The sequence below is a fragment of the Pteronotus mesoamericanus genome, unplaced genomic scaffold (genome assembly GCF_021234165.1).
Source record: "Pteronotus mesoamericanus isolate MK-2021 breed Mesoamerican mustached bat unplaced genomic scaffold, CSHL_Meso_final scaffold_174, whole genome shotgun sequence".
NCBI lineage: Eukaryota > Metazoa > Chordata > Mammalia > Chiroptera > Mormoopidae > Pteronotus > Pteronotus mesoamericanus.
In genome coordinates this window covers 40,048,134-40,060,601 of record NW_026555309.1, presented here as the reverse complement: position 1 = coordinate 40,060,601, position 12,468 = coordinate 40,048,134, and the positions used below count along the sequence as shown (strand labels likewise).

General features: G+C 48.8%; 1 protein-coding gene across 3 annotated transcripts in view; it reads left to right on the top strand.

Annotated features, from left to right (window-relative positions):
• Window positions 1-12,468, top strand: part of CYRIB (CYFIP related Rac1 interactor B) — a 129,336-nt gene that overhangs the window by 25,231 nt on the left and 91,637 nt on the right. For all 3 annotated transcript variants that reach the window (XM_054590493.1, XM_054590487.1, XM_054590488.1), the window contains exon 2: window positions 10,467-10,519. The gene's annotated coding sequence lies outside the window, so the exon portion shown is untranslated. The remainder of the gene's footprint in view (window positions 1-10,466; window positions 10,520-12,468) is intronic.

Below are 12,468 nucleotides of genomic sequence, written 5' to 3'. Positions count from 1 at the left end.
TTTCCACTTCTGTAAAATGGAAAGATTGACCAGATCTGACAGCTCTTATCTTGAAATGAACCCTCTGCGCGATGTAATCATAAATGCTGTCAGTTTATGTTCAGTGCCAAGAGGAGTTTTATCTGTAGGCTTTTTCCTATGATTTTGGATGAAATTTACGGAGGTGGCCATTTTCCAATTAAACAGAAAAAAGCTCTAATTTACACAACAAAGGCTTAACTCAGAGCCTCTTCCTATCCTAGGTGGGTGTTAGGAAGCTTCTGGAAGGGCCTTCATCAATCACGTGCGGGAAGAGGCTTGGCTTGTGAGGTTCTTTCAAGGGTTACTTCACCCCTGTGAGGAGTAGGGGCTTTGACCTCAGGGGACCGGGTGTGAGTGACACAGGAAGGGCCCCTTTGTTCTCACATTTATGGTGTCGTCTGGGATTGTAAAAATGCCAGCCGTTACTGCAGGGGGAGTGTGCCAATGCCTGGGCCGGGGAGCGATCTCATCCTCTCATCCGTGTGGTTGAACCGGAGGGGTCCTGCGGAGGGGCACGCAGGCCCTGGTGCCAGGCCATGGTGGCTTTGTAAGATGTGTGAAAGGAACTTGCATCATCATCTGGAGGCGGGGCCTCCGAAGGATTTGAGCATCAGCAAAGGTAACCAGTGGCAGCACGGAGACGAGGCTGGGGGACCGGGGTCTGGAGCACCACAGTGAGAGGCTGACGCTCTGTGTGCATGAACTTGGGCCCCGGAGCCAGCCTCACAGATGCCATAAGAGCCACCAAGTCAGATGCAGTGGCAACCAGGGCAAGAAGCCGGCCTGGAAGCAACCAGCAGTTTCTCATTGAGGATGGTGTCAGTCTATCTCCTCCCCTCCCTCTCTCTCCTTCCTCAAACGTTTGCATCCTTGTCTCTCTTCTGAATCACTCAGAATTGTCTGCGTTTTTCCTGCCCCTTACCCCTGCCCAGGGGTGATGGTCCAGAAGGCTTAACATTGGGCTTCCAGAGCACTTTCTGGAAGCCTCCACAGTGCCCGACGTGCACTCTTTCCTTGCTGGATCCTGGGGAGATCTGCGCGTGCTGGAGCAGAGCAACTTGGGGAGAAAGCGCTGCACAGCAGCTATTTCCCCGGGCCAGCTGGCTCTATTTCAGCCCTTTCCCACCCGGTCCAGCCACCCTGGTCGGGGGCAGCCAGACACTTCCTGCTGGGCCGAAGGCTTTCAGGGCGGGGTGGCACTTCCACCCTCCCACACCCCTCCCCCCTCACGCCCTTGAGTGATGCTCAGCGGGACTTTCACAGAGGGGAACAGCCCATTGACTCCTGTGGACGGAAGGCTCTGGAAACGGCCGCTTCCGCTCGCTCACCCCGTGCTGTGAGCTGGTGCTGTGCAGTTGTTCAGCTTGTCCCTCCGAGGCTTGTCTGGGCCACCTCCTCTGCCCACGCTCACTGACTTTGCGCCTAAGTGTTTTTGTTTTTTTTTTCCTTTTCCTTTCCCCTGTGAGCAGTTCAGATTTATAGGCTTTGGGAGTGTGCAAATATTTGCTTTCAATGAAAGAAGCCTGGGCTGGGGCTTCGGAGAAGTTACTTCTTGTTTATTATTTCTGGGGGACCCTGGGATGGGTGGGGATGACACATGGTGAGTGGCCTGGTCCTCCAGGGTGTGTCAGCTGGCCTGGGCGGCCTGTGTGGGCAGAAAGGGGTGCGTAAGGCAAGAGGGTGCAAGCTTTGGAGGTTTTTGTGGCCAGAATCTGGGGTGTGGGGCAGGTGATCGGGATGGGGGCCTACGACCTGAATAACACCTACCACCTGTTAGGACTTCCTGCTCATCCTTCTCAGTAATTCTCGCCATTTGTAGTTGTAAATATGATCATCTCCATTTTATAGCCAAGAAAACTGAGCCTAGACAGGTTCTGAAGTGTGTCCAAAATCACCCAGCTGTTAAGTGGCAAACCTATGTACGTGTGGCAGACTTCAAAGTGTACAAAAAACCACCCATTGGTATAGTGTCCAAGGGTGTTCTTAGAAGACCCCACAGACTCTTCTTGAGGATATAAATGAGAGCCCTCAGGCTATTTTTCAAATATTTTATTTCATTTGTTTATTTTTAGAGAAAGGGGAAGGAAGGGAGAAAGGGAGGGAGAGAAACATTGTTGTGAGGGAGAAACGTCAATCCGTTTTCTCCTAAGTGCCCTGACTGGGGATCAAACCTGCAACCTTTCACTTTTGAGGAGGATGCCCAACCCCCTGAGTCACATCAGTCGGGGCATTATTAAATGAGATTTTATCCTGACCAGCAGAGCTTTCCTGTTGGCTGTAAGAAGGAGAGGAAAAGGGGGGCTGTGGGGGCGAGGTGGGTAGGCGAGGGGCACGAGGAAGAGAATGAACCCCGGAGCCCGGAGTTCCTGTCCCAGCCCTGCCCGAGGCATCACGGGGCTGGGCTGAGTCATACCATCTCTGGAGCTGGCTTCCTTTTCAGTGAAATGAGGGTAACAGCCACAATAATAGCGTTTATTGTGGGCTTCCTTGGTGCTGGCACCGGCCCCGGGATGCCCAAACCCGGAGGTGCATGGATTAGGGCTTCTGCCCTTGGGTGCTTGGCGTTCTGGGAAGGAAGGACCCTCCCCACCCGTGCTGCCCAGGAGGCATTGGACCGGAAGGTTCTGGTGAACTGCAGGGTGCTCTGCCATGTGGGGTGGGAGGGAGGGGAGCAGCTGGTGTCCCAGCTGTGCCTTCAGGGCCCTGCAGCCATCTGACTGGCCCCTGCCTCCAGCAGAGGGACCCGCTAACAAGGGAACTTCTTGCTCCAGCCTGCATAGGGCCAGCGTCTCTCTGTTGGTGCTCCCCTGCGCCCCCGCCCCCAGCCCCGCCCCGGCCCTGGCTGCTCATTTCCTCGGGATCACCTTGCCCAGCCTCCAGAGGAAGCACACAGGGTCCCAGCTGTGCAGCACAGCCGCCTGGGAGCTTTCTTCAATCACCGATTCCCGGTCCTGAGGAAGGCTGTTTTTAAAAAGCTCCCAGGGTAATTCTGAGCCACAGTTTGCTTCTCCTGGGACCTACTGCCCTTTCCTGCCGTGGAGATGCAGTCATTAGAGCTGCCAGAGGCTCCGCCACAGGGGGCTGTGCCGCTGCCTTCCCCTCTGGCAGCATCCGCCCCCAGGGAGGGAACAAGGCGGGGTCCTTTGCAGATGTGCAGGGTCCCACGCTGCACCAGGAGGCTCCCAGGAGGTCTCCAGGGCACCCTGCCTCATCCCTCGGCGCTGCTGGCCAGGCATGCTGTGCCCTCACCTGCGCACAGAGGGCCCCCAAGCTTCCTCTGGGTGCTGCCTCCTCCCTACTCTATGATCAGCCTGGATCCAGACCCCTGGGACTGTGCAGGGTCATGCCCACGTGACCTGGCACACTCTCCCAGTTACCCAGTGCCCACTGCCCTGTGGCATCTTCTGATGGAGCTCAGTGACAGCCAGCCGCAGGCCAGGGACAGAAGTCAAGGCGTGACCAGCCCAGCAGGACAGCCAGGGGACTGTAGAATCAGAGTTTAAACCTGATGGAGATTGGCGAGCTGGTAGAAACGATGTCCGTTAGTGCACTCTTTTTGGTTCAGAATCAGATTTTTCTAGCACTTTTACACAGATTTGGTTTAGCTGCTTCTTCTAAACAAATCCTGTTTCTTGAAGTTCTACTATAAACCAGCCACTTTCCAAACTGTCACATAGTAAATTCACAAGGATTATAGATGAAGAAACAAGAGACTTTAGCAAATGACGTGGTCAGGATTTCGACCAAGCTCTGGCTGACTCCAGAACTCATTCCTGTGCACAGGGACGGAGCTGAGCTCCATATATGTAAAACCAGAACTGAGCTGTCCAGTACAGTAGCCACTAGCCACATGGGGCTATTTAAATGTAAATCAATTAAAATTGAATAAAAGAAAGTCACGCTAGCCAGAGTCGAGGTGCTCAGTAGCCATGTGCAGCCGTGCTGCCACAGCATCGCTGCAGCTGCAGGGCGTCTTTATGGCTGCCGACGTCCTAGCAGACAGTGCTGCGGGAGCAGAGGGCGCAGACAGCGCTCTGGGCCAGGCCTGTACAGCAGAGGGCGGTCAGAGGAGGGGAAGTTGTGAGCAGGCTGTGTGCCCTGGTGGGTATCCAGGATGTGACCCGCTGTCCTGCATTGCCCGGGACTGGGAATTCCCTGTAACTTGGGACGAGTGGACCACTGTGTTCACTGCACAGTTTCCCCGTAGATGACACATTGTGCTCTGGTCCAAGACACAGAGTTTCACAGTTACTCAGAGGTCATGGAGAAGCTTGTTAGTAAGTGCTCTGGCCTCGTTCAAGTTTGAGGGGGAGGCGAGCTCTGAGAAAGGAGCACCGGGTAAGATGTGCCCGACGGGGGCCTCGTCTAGGCCCGAAGCAGGTACACGTGAACCGAGAGCCCACACCTGGGAAGCCATTAACCAGCTGAAGGAGTTTGAAAGTGAGAGGAAGCTGAGTGATCATGACTGCAGTTCTGAGTCAGGCAGGTTGGCAGCTGGTCCTGATTCTGCTGTGATCCGACTGTGTGACCCCAGGCAAGCTCCCTTCCTTTCGCGCTTCAGGCTCACTCCCCTATAAAGCCAGGCAGGTAGACCAGATACCCAGAAGTAATAGTCTGTACCTCTACCGAGGACACTTTTTCAAGTAAATACTGGTGTGTCTTTAAAGGCAACAAATAGCTTCTCCGTAATTTCCATTATTTTGGAAATACCATCTTTAACAAGTTCCTTTCCATTTCTCTCCACTCTTGAAAAGGGAAGGACACAATCGTGCCCAATAATAATGTTATTAGTTTATAGAAATGATTGGTTAAGGCTTCAAAATATTTATTTTGAATATTTTCCAATATGTTAAGCACCCTACCATGTAGTATCTTCCTTTCTGCTAAAATATCTGAGAATTTTTAAGGTTAAAGGCAAATTTTTCAGTTAGGCATAGAGTTGCAAGTACTACAGCTTCATGAAAAAAAGTTTTTAAAATTTATAAGCAATAGATCATGATGCTATGGCATAATTATTATAAGTAGCTCACATTTATTGAGTATTTAATATATATTAACCACTGTTCTGGGAGAAGATTTTATTAAAAAAGGGATTAAGGATTGTTGGAAGTACTACAGAGTTCTTGTAATTGCATGGGATTATGGGTTTAAGTTTATAATTTTATAAAAAGGGATGGAATGAATCAAGGCTAAGAAAAACCAGCAAAAAATAAACAAGCCAATAAAATTACAAGACGAATTTACTGAAGGAGAGGACTAATTAGTTGAATTATATTTTTTTGGTTAATTAATACTTATTAAGTGTCTTCTGGGTAGCAGGCACCATTAGGTAGTTTTACATCTGCTCTTTGATTTAATTATAATGAGTTCGTCACTTCCAGATCAGATTTCCCAAGGGCTTCCTTTAACTAATGAGTTATCCCAGCCCAGTGCTCCTGAGCGCAATACAGTGACCGTGGGACCGCTGACAGCTCTGGTGCTGGGGTTCCATCCTCAGAGAGTCTATTAAATTGCGCAGGGTTGGCGCCCAGCAGCAGCGCCTTTAACACCCTCCCTCCCTCCTCCGTGAACTCCGGTTAAGCCAAGCGAGAAGCGCTGCGTTAGACTATTTGAGATGTTATTTCACTTACAGAAAAATGTTGAGCTGAACTCCTCAGCAATACGCAACTATGGCAAACTTCAGGAGGGACTTTGCTAGGCCAGGTGCAATGAGTAAAACACCTGCTTCCCTTGGCCTGTTTCCTATTAAATGGGATGTGGGAAGTGTCAGAAGAATTACAGAATGAAGCAGGCTAGAAAATGTTGTGCTAAGTGTCTCAGGCCTGGAATTTCCAGGTGCACTTAATTTGTCGCCTGGGTTTTGCTGTGATATTTATCAGAAACATGTCAGTGACTTGCATTGTAAGTAGGGTTTTTTTCCCTCCAGAAAAAAAGACTATCTATTCTAGAGGTTGTTCCTTTTAATGAAATACATACATACACACGGAATACAGATCTGTGAATAAAAGTGCAATAAGACACAGGGAATGATGAGGAATTCTTTGGGTGGAGGGGTTATAGGTTGAAAGGGGTTCTTTAAAAATTGTCTCTGATGTCATACTAAAGTTGTTTTATATCCAAACATTAAAAAAAATGAAGGAATTAAATGGTTTGGGGAGCTCAACGTTTCTTTGAAAAATTGTTAGGGCCTTAGATCACACAACAGAAAATTAACCTAAAAAATGGTCCATAATCAAAAACATATTCAGTCCCTAAAAGAATTTCTGATCATCTTCACAAAAAGGTTTGCGTCAGTGGTAAATTTTGGTCCTGCCTAGGAAGTCCCAGGAGCTGTGACGCTGTGGTGTGGCTGGTGGTCAGGTGAAGGAAGGCAGCCAGCTGACGTGCCCACATGAAGCATTTTCCCTTAAAATAAGCAACGTTTTGCCTTGGCTGGAGTGGCTCAGTGGGTTGGGCATTGTCCTGTAAGCCAAAAAGTTCGCTGGTTTGATTCCCAGTCAGGGCACATGCCTGGGTTGTTGGGGGCGTGCCCAATCGATGTTTTTCTTGCACACCAATGTTTTTCTCCCTCCCTTTCCCTCTGTCTAAAATTAAATAAATTAAAATCTTTTTTTAAAAAAAAAGCAACCTTTCTGGTAAGGGTGGCCAGAGAACCTTCTGTTAAAGAATATGCTCTTTTAAAAACATTATATTGGTCCTGGCCAGGTAGCTTGGTTGGTTAGAGCATCGTTCTGATGCAGGTTTGATGCCCGGTCAGGGCACATACAAACATCAGCCAATGAATACATAAATGAGTGGAACAACTCCCCCCTTCCTGCCTCTCTAAAATCAATCAATCAATAATAAATAAATACATTATATCGTGTTTGCTGAGAGGCTTGGGCAAGTCACATCATTCCTTTAGACTTTGGAGTCTCCACCAGTACAATGTAATGAGGGGATTGTCTGTTTTCAGTGACATGAAGCTCCTGTGACTCCTAGAGAGCACTGGGAGGACTGTCGAGTTGGTAGGTCTCTGGGTGTCTGGGCCTCCTGCCCTGGCCTCAGATGGAGTTGCTGTCTGGCGGGAGTTGGTGGTGGGGGAGGGGTCTCCAGGTGAGTGTTCATTTGCAGAGTGAAGAAAGCAATTCGATTCTGCAAGCATTCTTGAGGACCTACTGTGTGTCGGGCATAGTACCAGGTGCTGGGGGCACCAGGATGGCCAAAGCACAGTATCAGCCCTCAGGGAGCTTAATGTCGTGGAGGAGATGAGGACACAGATAATTCCAGCGTTTCTTCAGCTAGGTCAGGGGCTGGGTTGGAGAGGGTTGGCAGTCCCGTCAGAAGACTGATTGAGTATGTGAGCCCTGGGTACTTTTTTTTTTTTTTAGAAAAAATATAAGCTCCCTCCTTGAGTCACTGCCCAGTCACTCCTGAGGGGAAAAGAAAGAAGAAGGAGGAGGGCCCACGTGGGCTGGGTGGGGCTCCCTTCGTGCCCTGGAGTGGACCCAGGGACTTCGGCATGCGGGCGAAAGCGTTGTCAGGGGAAGAGGGGGTTCTGGGCCCTCAGAAGATTGCAGGATGAGCCCTTAGGGCTGGGAGGGACCTCAGGAGGTCACCAACGCCAGGCGGGTGACCCTGGCAGGCCTACCTCCCTATGTGTTCGTTTCTCTACCTATCCTCTGACTTTCTTCCCAGTTCTTGTACTTGACCACGTGAACCAGTAATTTAGCCTGTGGGCCTTTGCAGTTCTGCTTAGATTCCCTTCTGCCTGGGCTGGGCAAATTCTAACTTGTCTTTTAGTTCTCAGCTTAGATATCACCTCCCTGGGGAAGCCTTACACCCATTACTTTGCATTCCCTGCTGAGTAATTAAATACCCTTTTCTGTGACCGCCCGACACCTGCACTCACCCCGGTTGTATCACTTTTTCATCCTCCGCCGTAATTGCTTGTCTGCCTGTAATTGCCCCACTGATCCATGGGAGCTCCTGGGTGGCTTGGACGATTTAATTTCTGGAATTCTCCATGGCCACATGCTTGGCACATCATAAGTGCTCCATAGATCATTTTTTTAAAAAATTTTATTTATTTTTAGTGAGAGGGGAAGGGATGGACAAAGAGAGGGAGAGAAATATTGATGTGTGAGAGATATATCAGTTGGTTGCCTCTTGTACCCAACTGGGGACCTGGCCCACAACCTAGGCATGTGCCCTGGCTGGGAATTGAACCAGTGGCCTTTCAGTTCACAGGCCAGCACTCAATCCCTTGAGCCACACCAAGCAGGACTGTCGTCATTGAATAAGTATCTTCATTTGCCGGCAGGGCCTGCAGGAGCTCAGAGAGGTTAACGTGCCCAAAGTCACAGCGCTCTGAGAGACTGAGCAGGGGCTGAAGCCCCTGTTGTGAGTCTAAAGAGGAGACAAGGTCAGATCCAGTTTCTAGAGCCACAGTCTAGGGTCTCTCTGCCCATATTGTGGAGGTGAGGAAAAGTCGCCTCTGGTTGAAGATGACCACTTTCCTTCTACGGGAGCTACCTACTGTCTCATGAGTTTACCTCTAAGTGATGCAATGACCAGCTTACTCTTTGTGTTCTGTCTTCCTTTTTTTTTTTTTTTCTCCTCACTTGAGGACACTTTTTTATTGCTTTTAGAGAGAGAGGAAGGAGAGAGAGAGAGACAGAGAGAGGGAGACATCAATGTGAGAAAGAACATCAGTTGGTTCCTTTTCCTATGTACCTTGACCAGGGAATGAACCTGCAATCTGGGCATGTGCCCTGACTAGAAATCAAACCTGCGACCCTTTGGTCTAAGGGACCATGCTCCTACCAGCTGAGCCACACCAGCCAGGGCTCTTCATGTTCTTAAAACAAACAAACAAACAAAAAAACCCCCACAGTTTTGTAAGAGTGAGCTGGTGCACTTTTTGTCATTTCTAGCATTTGCCCAAGGCCCTAACATTTCTCCCAAGAGAACAACTTCTCCCCATTTTCAATTTGGTAAGTGTGGTCAAAGAATCAGAAGGAAAGGAAAAAATCCTTTATGGGAGGACACAGGAGAACTGTAATCATGGTTCTGGGCATCTGTGTGTTTGCTCATGTGGGTGGTAGGTGCACATGTGCGATATGTATACGCATACCCATGCAGGGTGCAGGGCATATTGCACACGTTTGAGGACACGCACACAGCTAGCGAGTATGCTTCGCTGGTTCTTAAATTAAATCCCCTCTTTCTCTGGCCGCTGAGCAGTTCTGTGATGATATTTAAATGGAAATTTCAAACCACACTCATACAAGGAGGACAAGGAAAAGAAAACCTGAGAACAAAGCAGTGCCAGCAAAAGCAGTAGAAGTGGCTGAAAGGACCAGCCCATAGTGTTCTTCCAGGGCAGTCACACAGACAAGGCCCCAGATCTTTCGTGAATAAAATGAGGCAGGTTAAGTGGCTTCCGGTAGTTTCAGCACCCGATGAAAAGCAAAGAGAAAACACAAAGGCAGCTAAAGATGTAATCAACAGAAAGGCCGGCCAAAGGCACTCTCTTTCTCTTCGTCACAATAGTAAGAGTGTCTAGACTCTGTGACCTTGCTCCCGTCTTCACATGAAATGCTGGTGAATGTGTTTGAATGGGATGTCGGTTGCGGTTTTTTATGAAAGCTCCCTTAGATTCATAAGTTTTTGTCAAAATCTCCCTGTGAGATTGGAGTGTGCCAAGGGTGGTGTAATAGACATGCCTGCTTTTCTTTCTCCCCAGCGTAGAAACCTAAAACAGGAAGTGATTCAGGGGGCAGAATGACTAACACCAGTTCAAAGTCAAGCTGAGCCGAGCATTTTGCTGGGACCAAGGCTTGCTGCTGCAGCCCGGGGTTCCTGCCTCCTTGATGGGGGAGTTCTGGCCCCACCCTCTGTTCCCTGCACTGTTGGGCAGTCCAGCCAAACTGCCCCTCAGCCACAGGAGTTTGGTTTGGTTGCTCTCCACCTACTGTGCAACTTTCAACAAGTTACTGAACTTCTCTGAGTCTCATTTCTTTTTTAATTTTTTTATGTACTCATTTTTAGAGAGAGAGGAAGGGAGGGAGAAAGAGAGGGAGAGAAATATCAATGTGTGGTTACCTTTCGTGCGCCCCCCACTGGGGACCCAGCCCGCAACCCAAGCATGTGCCCTGGCTGGGGATGAAACTGGTGACACTTTGATTTGCCGGCTGGCACTCAATCCACTGAGCCACACCAGCCAGGGCTGAATCTCCATTTCTTTATTTGTAATACATAAGACTAAATATTAAATGAGGAAAATGGGAAGAAACATGCTCTGTGCACTCCCGTGGCCCCAAGTGTTGGAATTCGGCATCGGTATTTCAAGGCCACGTCTTTGGTATAGGGAAAAATAACGGTGGCTCGGATGGATTGGGGGTTTATTGTGTGCTGAGGTCTGCTGCTACTTGCTTAATCCTTGCTATGACTCTGTTTTGCAGGAGAAGAAACTAAGGCCTGGGGTTTGAGTCATTCGTTCAAGGTTACAGAGTTGGTAAGTAACAGAGCCTTACTCGACCATGGCCGTCCGATACCTGCCCCTGTGCTCTGAACCACTTCACTATGAAGAAAAATGAAAGTGGATGGTGATTCTGGGCCAGGACATAGATTTCAGTTTATTGAAATGAGAACCTTCTGCCTCTGTTGAAATCTGAACCCACATGCATTCTTTCATTCACTCCACAAGTATTTATTGAGCACCGAAAAAGTTCTCAGGTCAAATGATTAATTTCAGTAAGAACTATATATAACTTCGGAGGGAAGAAGACACCCCCTGGCTCCTATCATCAGTCATAATAACAGCTAACATTTATTGAGCACCACTGTAGAGCAGACCTTGTGCTAAGAGTCTTGTCTGAGTTATCTCGTTTAGACTTCGCAACAGCCCTAGAAAGTTGAGGTTTAAAGAAAGAGAAGTAACTTGCCCAAGTTTGCTCCACTAGTAGGTGGTTGCCTTAATCCATTCCAGCCGCTGTAACAGCAGACCATGAACTGGAGGCCCTAGAAACAACGGAAATTTAATTCTCCCAGTTGTAGAGGCGGACAAGTCCAAGTATCAAGGTGCTGGCAGATTTGGTGTCTGGTGAAGGCTCACTTCCTCGTTCATAGATGGCCATCTTTTTTCTATAACCTCACATGGCGGAGGGGCTGGGGTAGCTCTCTGGGGTCTCCTTGATACGGGCAGTAATCCCATTTATAATGGCTCCACCTTCGTGACCTAATCACCTCCCAAAATTCCCACCTCCTCACCCCATCACATTGGGGGTTGTTTCAACATGTGAATTTTGCTGGAACACAGACAGCCCATGGCAGGGATAGAAGCAGTACTCACGTCCAGGCAGACTGTCTGGAGAGCCAGTGATCTTAGCTACTGTAAACATGTCACTCCTGCAAGGCTGCTCATGGCAAACCAACTCCGCGAGCCTGGGTGCTCTCTGTGCGCAACAAGGTGCTTCCCTTTTCTGCCCCCTCTTTTCCTAGATTTCTTGGTCTCCTCACGACCCTCCATGGGACTGACTAGCCTCTGGACAGGTTTAGCCATAGAAGGGGGATCAATTGATGAATGTTATAGCAGCAGTCTCTCAGGCATGCTTTCAACTTTTATTTTAATTGAGGTGTATCACACTGGAATATGCACAAATCATATTAATCATACAGCTTGACGAATTTGTAACATGTGACACCCATCTTGTCCCCACCCAGAACAGGGGACGCAATTTTCCCATCACTTCAGCAAGTCCCCTTGCGCCCCTTTGAGCTAGACCTGCCCCCTGAGCCAGTCCTATTTAGACTTACGGAAGTCCTATCTCTATCATGTCAAAGATGCCTGCTTCTAACTTACTCAGACCCAAATATACTTGCTCAACAAAAACAAAACACAGTGGGGTTAAAAATAACACTTTCAACAGTGTGGGTGATCCTGTCATTCCACCCAACTGGTGTCTCTCTTAGAGCGAGTGTGAAAGAGAGACACAGATCTGCTGTTCCTTCTGTCGGTCTTTCTTCCTATGGCTCCGTACACTGTGAGCATCTTGGGCCATCGAGCGTGTTTCTCATATTTATAGATTTTAATTATCATACAACACGGCCCCCAAATCCAAGCCAGCAATTTCTTCTGGTGCTCCACCCCAGAAACCAAATCTGATGCTTAAGAAAAACGGGTTGTGTTGGACTTAGTGGGAGGTAGTGTGTCCAGCTCCATGGAAGACCTTATTATGGGATTCTCAAGAAGAATTTTGACTCCTTTCAATTTTCACATTACGCACTGACTTGAAAAGCTAACCCTTGAGTAAGGTGCAATTGCAATGCGGACAGAACTTGATGGGGCAAGCGGTGACTTGAGATTTGGTGACTTGGAACATGATGGCAACATCATGGGCTGTGCTGACCTGGATGAGTTCTTCCCAGTGTGAATGCAGAGTTGACTGAGGTAAAGAATTACAT